Here is a 9624-nt window from a genome sequence, read left to right on the forward strand (position 1 = left end):
GCTATATTCCGCTGCGAGTGGCTGCTGTGCCCGTGGTATATTCGCTCCTGCATCAAGCTGCCAACACTGGTGAGCGGGTCTCTTAGATGGGAAGATGCCTGACTGCTTGGGACTAGTGCGCACTGTCTTCCCGCCGCTCATGCAATAAGAGGCCGGGTGCCATCTTGGAAGCTCCGGCACTCCTTCCGTGACTGCCCTGCTGTTATCCCCAATGGCCTTTCATTATTTTGTATATTCAAGACCTGCAGCTTCACACCAGTCTGTTACCCTACTCTGATTTGTGGTGTGCTAGCCACCGTCACGCCTGTAGTTGCTGTTTGGTCTTGTTATTGAGCTGGACATCACCTGTGTAGTATCTGCATATATCATGTCTTACAACATATTTCATCTCCTGGAAGCTATCCATGCCTCTATGCATAGGCTACTTAATATGTTTGAGGAACCCACAATGGATACTTCTCCCTCCTCCTACACTCCCGTGTCTAAATCGGAGATATATATGTCCTGTGAATCATCTACTCTTCAATTCCCAATAGCTGATTATATCTTAGAAATGCTCCTGCCTGTACCTTTGCCTAACAATACAGTGTCTGATTACTATATATTCAATTATTATAAAGTGGCCGCGGACTATCCAAAATTTTCTTCTCTTCACTTGTTGGATGTCATAGGACTTTGGAATTTGATAATGTCTCTGCTGCTATTCTAATTAATTTTCTCCTTGAGCTCCACCAATTCTTTCTCTAGAGATCCTTATCGATGCCTATTGGACAACACTGACCTGAGTGTTGGTCCCTATGTGCACGTGGGTGTACAACAGGGAAGCTGGAACCAGGATAGACTAACATCTGCTCTTTGCCATCTAAGTAATGTATACAATTCATACTCATTCCGGGTGAGAAGAATTGGCATACCCCATGTTTGTCCAACCTGGGAAAGGCTCCCGATTTTTATTGGTATTAATCTTTTAAATTTTGCTGTGGACTTTTTAAATATATCTGTGGAATAAATTATTTGGAAGGAAAACTGTTATCCCTTGTATCCTGATTTTGGAGACCCTAAAAGAACTTGCTACGTGCACATAGGGACCAGTATTCAGGTCAGTAACGATTAAAAACGGGATACCTGTGTCATATATGCCCAATGAAGGGGAGGTCACAGAATAAAAGAAAACGTTACGTGCACATAGGGACCAACACTCAGGTCAATATTGTCCAATAGGCATCGATAAGGATCTCTAGAGAAAGAATTGGTGGAGCTCAAGGAGAAAATTCATTAGAATAGATCAGTGCCTAGTTACTTTCCTTTTTTCTTTTTATTTGTTGTGGAGAAGTGGTGCTCCTTGGATATTAACTGGGCAGCAAATCTGAGAGCGCAGTGGAATTGGGACTTTTTTATTTCTATGTCTCTGCTATGGTACACCTCGTGTCTCAGCTCTGGAGGGCTTTGGGGCAAAGTTGGTACCTTATCCGTTTTCGGACGGGATGTCGAGAGTTGGCCGGATTGACAGTGTTAAATTTGCTATGTCGATCACTAACACTTCTCACCACGTTTATTATTACCTATGCAGATGTGCATTTATAATTTCTTTGTATTTTTTTACATTCTTGATTGCCTGCTTGGTGTTATATGACCAAATATCCTATTTGAGCCTTCACATTTCTCTACCTGTGTCGTATTGTAATGTTACTTATTCAGTTCATCCTTGAGTAACTCTTAATGCTATATAAATGTACTTTTCAACATCCTGTAGACAAAGCTTATTCCATTATTTTTTTTCCTGTTTGCACCGGGGGAGCAGTGGTTGAATACTCTGCCCTTGGGTCTTAAAATAATTTCTTACGGCTTTGTATCGCCCCTGTCAGGCATTCGTTTAGTTTTTCTTTTATGGGGACCGCTCTGCAATTTGAGATGAGTGTTTATATACAGTGCATTACGCTTCCCACACTGGCAGCCCACCGGCCTCACCTGCCAACCTTGCTACGCTTCAGGAAACATCTGATACAGGGTATCCGCTTTTAACAAAGCTCAAAAGATCTCGGCCATATTGTTGCCCTTACTTGATTAGAAATTAGCTGGCCTGAAAGAAGTGATAGAATCTGCGGTTACTCAAAGGGATCATCGCTCCTGCTTTGATGAAGCTGAGCAGAGTATATCCAAGGTGGAAGATGAGCTACTCGTGGCGAAACCACCATAGCCATACAGGACAAGTTGGAAGATCTTGAACATAGGAATTGGAGAAATAATAATAATTTACACCTTATTGGCTTGCCTGAATCAGTTAAACAAAAAAACTTGAAGGGCTTGGTTTCTAAGTGGTTTCCATGTGGATTGCAATGCCAGAATCCGGTGCCATACTGATTAAATAGGTCCATCGTGTCGGCCCTGATAATCAATCTGGGCATCGCAGGCCTCACAGAGTGATCTTCAAGTTTTTTAATTACCTGGACAAGCTTCCTGTGCTAGACGCTTATAGAAAAATGCGAGATCTACACTACCAAGGTAATAAACTGCTTCTGTTTCAAGATTTTTCTTTCCAGGTGAAATGGAAGGAATTTTCTGCGGTTTGCAAATCCCTTTTGGAGGCAGGAATCAGGTTTGCACTTCCCTACTTGGCGAAACTTCGAATACAACATAAAGGTAATCGCCACTTTGATTCCGCTTCCTCTACCCAAACCTTTGTTGACTCTGTTCCACGTAGCTTTACTCATTTACCTGATGCTGGGGACTAACATTAATAATTCTGCAAGTATAAACTTTCCAGATGGAAGCACAACGATAGTAATGTCAAGTTTATTATTGCTTTTTCTATTGCTTGGGCTTGTCAGTATATCTTTTGGCCTAGTGCCTAGTACTGCGCTTTTGCGCTTGAAATGCCCCCCCCCCCCCCTTTTTATATCTACCGGTATCTTATCTGAACAGTATAATTGGCCCAGTTGGCTTATATTTTGGGTTTGTAAAACACAAAAGTGTTCTAGTATTGTACAACACATATTCTGTTACAGGTTTTTTCATTGGTTGGTTGGTTGATTGTTTGATGATATCTATGGTGATGCCCCCGCTTGCTGGGACGGTGTATGCCATCACAGATTTGTCTTCATTAGCACCTAGGTGGTTTATTCTGGTTGATACGCTTGCATGTGAATTTGCACGCAAGGCAGAATTTAGCTAATTGCGCATACGCAACTGCCGCAGATTTCATAGGGGGAAATTTACCAATATGAAAAACCGAGTTTTTCGTATTAGTATTTTCCCTACGACTGCATACGACTGTTTCAGTCGTATGCAAAGTCGTGTTCCGGAGGGTCATTTACAAAGCAGTCAGATACGACTGCTTTGTAACCCACCGATGTTGTAGGAATTCGTATTAGCGGCCGTATATACGGCCGCTAATACGAATTATTTGTAGCAGTCTGCACAGATCAGTCAGATCCGTGCAGGCTGCAAGGTGTAAAAAAAATAAAAATAAATGGAAAAAAACCCGGCGTGGGGTCCCCCCCACAGCCGAAACCAGCACCAGGCTTACAGAGCCTGGAGCCGGTAATTAAAAATCAGGGAACCCGACAAATAGGGGTTCCCCGATTTTTAACAACCAGCCCCAGGCTCCTGCTCTGGGGCTGGTTCCCAAAATACGGGGGACAAAATGACTAGGGGTCCCCCGTATTTTAAGAACCAGTCCCAGGCAAAACCAGCCAGCAGGATAATGCCACAGCCGGGGGGAGACTTTTTATGCAAGTCCCCCCGGCCAAAGCATTATTCCCTACTGACCAGTCAGCCTGGCCAGGGGCCCTGGAGGAGTGGGGACCCCCCAATAAAGGGGTCCCCCCCCCTCCAGGACTTACCTGACCAGGCTGAAGCCTGGTACTGTCCCCGATGCCCCTGGGCGGTGGGCATCGGGCTGATAATGGTTTAAAATAAAGAATAAACTATTGTTTTTTACTGTGGCACTACAAGTGCCAGCAAGCCTCCCCAGCAAGCTGGGACTTGGAGAACCACAAGTCCCAGCCTGCTGGGCATTAAAGGGCCCGCTGGGTCTTGTAGTGCCACAGTAAAAAAAATAGTTAAATAAAACACCCATTTTAAATAAAAGTTTAATACACACATTACACACATACTGATACTTACCTTTCTTGATCCCGTAGGTAGCCCTGGTCCTGATGTCCTGTGTCGTCCTCCAGGTCCATGTCGGCTGGGGCCAATAGAATTCAGTGGGGACCGGCGACAGCTTCAACATTACCTGGATTACGTCGGATCAAGAGAAGACTTCTTCAGCGCAGGACCAGGTGAGTAGGATTTCCTTCCACAGCTCCAACATGGATTTCTTCGGACCCGGATACCGCCATGGACCTGGAGGACGACACGGACCGTCGACATGGACCTGGAGGATGACGCAGACAGCCGACATGGACCTGGAGGACGACACAGGACATCAGGACCAGGGCTACCTACGGGATCAAGAAAGGTAAGTATCAGTATGTGTGTAATGTGTGTATTAAACTTTTATTTAAAATGGGTGTCAGTGTGTTTTATTTAACTATTTTTTTTACTGTGGCACTACAAGACCCAGCGGGCCCTTTAATGCCCAGCAGGCTGGGACTTGTGGTTCTCCAAGTCCCAGCTTGCTGGGGAGGCTTGCTGGCACTTGTAGTGCCACAGTAAAAAACAATAGTTTATTCTTTATTTTACACCATTATCAGCCCGATGCCCACTGCCCAGGGGCATCGGGGACAGTACCAGGCTTCAGCCTGGTCAGGTAAGTCCTGGAGGGGGGGGACCCCTTTATTGGGGGGTCCCCACTCCCCCAGGGCCCCTGGCCAGGCTGACTGGTCAGTAGGGAATAATGCTTTGGCCGGGGGGACTTGCATAAAAAGTCTCCCCCCGGCTGTGGCATTACCCTGCTGGCTGGTTTTGCCTGGGACTGGTTCTTAAAATATGGGGGACCCCTACTCATTTTGTCCCCCGTATTTTGCGAACCAGCCCCAGAGCAGGAGCCTGGGGCTGGTTGTTAAAAATCGGGGAACCCCTATTTGTCGGGTTCCCTGATTTTTAATTACCTGCTCCAGGCTCCGTCAGCCTGATACTGGTTTCGGTTGTGGGGGGGACCCCACGCCGGTTTTTTATTTATTTATTTTTTTTTACACTGCAGCCTGCACGGATCTGACTGATCCGTGCAGGCTTAAAGCAAATAGAACAGGAAAATGGTGTTCTATTTTCCTGTCGTATTTGCGTGGGTGTTTTACACCACTAAGCAGCTGTATTATCAGTACGGCTGCTTAGTAAATCAGGAACCACCATTCTTTTGAATGGTGATTCCTGTCGTATCCTATCGATGGTGTAGACATTCGTATTTGTAAATACAAATACGAATGTTCCATCTTTAGGACTAGGAATTGTTGTATTTTCGGGATAGTAAATCCCGAAAATACAAATTCGTAAAAAAAAAGGTGTATTTCTCCCTACGAATACACCTTTTTTCTACGAATCCATATTAGTAAATTCCCCCCATAGTCAGTGCACCCTCGCACTCTTGCACACAAAAATACGCTTGCAAATGAGTCCTAAAATGAAGGTGTGATGTGGGTGTTTCTCTGGGCATGGCTTCACAAGAGGGCAAGAATGGGTGTATACCTAGGTATACAAGGGGAGTATACAAGGCGTATACAAGGGGAATTGACCACAGGTGCTGGGTGGTGGCTTCGCAACATTGCTTGTACACTTGTGCTCAGACTGAAAAACATTTGCAAGAAAAATGTGACTCTCAGGCAGGGGCGTAGGGAGGGCGGTGCCGGCAGAGCACGAGCTCCGGGCGCCGAGAGATCAGAAGGCGCCGGAGCCGTGCACCACTGGCTCCACTGAACTGCTTGCCCGCTCTCCCGCTCCCTCCCCCTACTTTCAATTAATTCACCTGCTTCCAAGTACCTGATGGTTGACCGTCCATCAACAGCACTGGGAGAGGAGTGAATGCTGCCCGAGTCTCCCAGCCTCTTCCTACATCAGCTTCATCGCTGTGGCTGCCTGAGTCCCTCAGTCGCAATTACAACAAGCAGTGTCTCTGTCTCCTCTAGGCAGAGCCGGCCCTAGCCTAAATTACGCCCTAGGCAAGATTTTGACTGTTGCCCCCTAGCACCGCCTCTAGTTCCGTCTTTGACCCTGCTCCCCTTTCCCAGCATCATCAACCCTCATCATAGCAATCATCATTTTGGTGCTCCGCAATATTTTAAATAGAAACAGCGCACCCATTTGGTGCGGAGCCCAAACAGGGGTGTGTTCATGCTGGAAAGGGGCATGGCCACACAATAGTACCCCCAATTCAAATTATGCCACACAGTAGTGCAACTTTATTCACATTATATCATGCGATGGTGTCCCTTAATCACGTTACATCACACAGTAGTACCACTTTACCTTAATTACATTACTGCTCACATTATTCACATTATACCATTAGAAAAAAATCCTGAGAAAATATTGTATTTTAAGCACCTCAATGGCCACACTGCAACCCAGCATAAAGCAGTGTGTGCTGGGCAGAGGAGAAGAGCTGCAGCTGCTGCTGTCACTTAAGGGGACGGGGCCCGGGGCCCCCACTGGGCCCTTCCATCAGACTGTGGCCTGGGTAATTTGTACCCCCTACCCCTTTTTCTCGGCACCCCTGATAATACCACACAGTAATGCCCCTTATACATGACACACCTTATTAATGTCCTTATAACCATAATGCCCCTTACAAATTATGCCAACCTTTATTAATGCCCTTCATACACATAATGACACACATAATCCCCCTTACACATATGTCACACATTATTAATGCCCTTATACGCATGACACACATTATACCCCTTACACATATGTCACACATTATTAATGCATTTATACATGACACACATAATGCCCCTTACACATATGCCGAACACTATTGCACAACCAACCCACCCGCAGACAGGACTCACACAGCCGCTAACAGCCTAACTAACACACACAAAATAGGCATGCTGCATATCATTTTAATCAGCAGAAGCTGCTGATGCCCCTAGGCATTCCAAATGCCCTAGGCAATTGCCTAGTTGGCCTATGCCTAAGGCCGGCTCTGCCTCTAGGAACGGCAATTACCGGCATTAGATAGGGTAAGAATAGAAAAACTCTGCAGCACCTGCAATTACACTGAAAAGGAGCTTAAACATTATTGCCTTGTCATTATTTTTATATTTGTTTGTTTATTCAATTTCATTTATTTTAATTTGTTTATTTTATTTTACTTTTTCATTTTTTATTCTATTATTCTGTATTGCATATTCTCTTCCCTGTTTCCCATTTCACATCCCAAAAACTAGCGCTCTAAAAATCTTCTGTGTAAAAGTCTCCCGCTGGACCGCTAGCCAATAGGGGCTTGCGGTCCAGCAGCCAGTCAGAAGCGGCATTGTTCTATTTTAGTCCCCCTTGGCAACGAGCTATTTTAGTCCCCCTTGGCAACTAGCTATTTTAGTCCCCCTTGACAACAAGCAATTTTAGTCCCCCATGGCAACAAGCTATTTCAGTCCCCATTGGCAATTATCTATTTTAGACTCCCTTGGCAACAAGCTATTTTAGTCCCCCTTAGCAACAAGCATTTTCAATCCATGAAGCCCCTGGCATCGAGCATGAAGTTCCTAGCAATAAGCATGTAGGTAAGTGGCATTAATGTGTCAAATGTGTAATGGGCATTACGGTTTGTTATATAGTATGTAATGGGCATTACGGTTTGTTATATAGTATGTAATGGGCATCATGTGTGGCCTTATGTGTAACTGGTATCATGGCATGTGGCTTTGGGCGGGATGTACTAAGCCGAAAATGCGGTAAAACCCCCATTTTACCACATTTTCATATGTACTAAAACCCCACCGCCGAGTTACCACAGGGCAGGGTATCGCCACCGAAAGGAGGCGATACCCTTTAGAAGCCTATGGACTTTTATCGCCACCCAATGCCAACCCCCCTCTCCCCCTCCCTCTGGCTTACCTTGCATCAGGTCCTCCTGGACCCGGAAGGTAACCCCCCCCCCCTAGTAAAGCAGATGGACGTCCTTCCAGCTGCAGGGGGGAGGAGGAGTCGCCGCGGACAGCCTGCTTAGCTGTCCCCGGCGTGAGGGGAGAAGGAAGCGACCAGGAGGTATCACGGGGGGCCTCCGTCACCGCACCGTGATGTCAGCCGCATATGTTAGTACATATGCGCTGGCATCGTGGTGGCCAGGCAGCGAAGGGTGGCAATGTATATTAATACATCCTGCCCTTTATGTGTAATGGGTATTACAAAGTTAGCTAAAATGTGCAATGGGCATTACGGTGTGTGTTATAATGTTAGGCCACACCCCCTTTTTGCCTACTTCAAATGGGGGGACAAACATGCCCTTGCTCCGTGGCACCTTGCTACACCACTGCTCTCAGGTCTCGCAGGGCTGCAGCTTAGCGGACCAACGTTCGCAACACCAATCAGCACGCACAATAGCTAAAATACCTGCACACAATACTCACCCATGCACCATACAAGTTTTCGCATTGAACAATTAACTAACCACATCTACTAAATGCAGGCCCAGGGTAAGCACACTATTGCACTTTAAGCATTTCTACCTTTCATTCTTCATATCTAATATATATATATATCTGTGCAAATATGTAACATCTTAATATCATTCGCTTTACAAACTGTTGCTGTCTGCATGTGGACACTTTCATTTAGAAACATAGGGGGAAATTTACCAAAATGGATTCGTAAAAAATAGGTGTTTTCGTAGGCAGAAAATTTTACATTCCCGAAAATACAACAATTCGTATTCCTAAAGATGGAACATTCGTATTTGTATTTACAAATACGAATGTCTACACCATCGATAGAATACGACAGTACTAAGCAGCCGTACTGATAATACGGCTGCTAAGTGGTGTAAAACACCCATGCAAATACGACAGGAAAATACACTTTGCTTTCCCTGTCGTATTTGCCTTTAGCCTGCACGGATCAGTCAGATCCGTGCAGGCTTTAGTGTAAAAAAATAGAAAAAATAAATAAATAAATATAAAAAAAAAAATCGGCGTGGGGTCCCCCCCCACAGCTGTAACCAGCACCAGGCTGAAGGAGCCGGGGCCGGTAATTAAAAATCAGGGAACCCGACAAATAGGCTCCAGGTCCGGGGCTGGTTCCCAAAATACAGAGGACAAAATGACTAGGGGTCCCCCGTATTTTTAGAACCAGCCCCAGGCCAAACCAGCCAGCAGGGTAATGTCACAGCCGGGGGACACTTATTATATAAGGTCCCGCGGCCAAAACATTAACCCTACCGACCAGTCAGCCTGGCCAGGGGCCCTGGGGGAGTGGGGACCCCCCCCAATGAAGGGCCCCCCCCCCTCCAGGACTTACCTGACCAGGCTGAAGCCTGGTGCTGTCCTCAATGCCCCTGGGCGGTGGGCATCGAGCTGATAGTGGTGTAAAAAATAGAATAATCTATTGTCTAATACTGGGGCACTATGAGTCCCAGCAAGCCTCCCCCGCAAGCTGGGACTTGGAGAACCACAATTCCCAGCCTGCGGGGCATTAAAGGGCCCGCTGGGTCTTGTAGTGCCACAGTATTAAAAATAGTAAAAT

This window comes from Crinia signifera, chromosome 3 (assembly GCF_055691185.1).
Source record: "Crinia signifera chromosome 3, ASM5569118v1, whole genome shotgun sequence".
Classification (NCBI taxonomy): domain Eukaryota; kingdom Metazoa; phylum Chordata; class Amphibia; order Anura; family Myobatrachidae; genus Crinia; species Crinia signifera.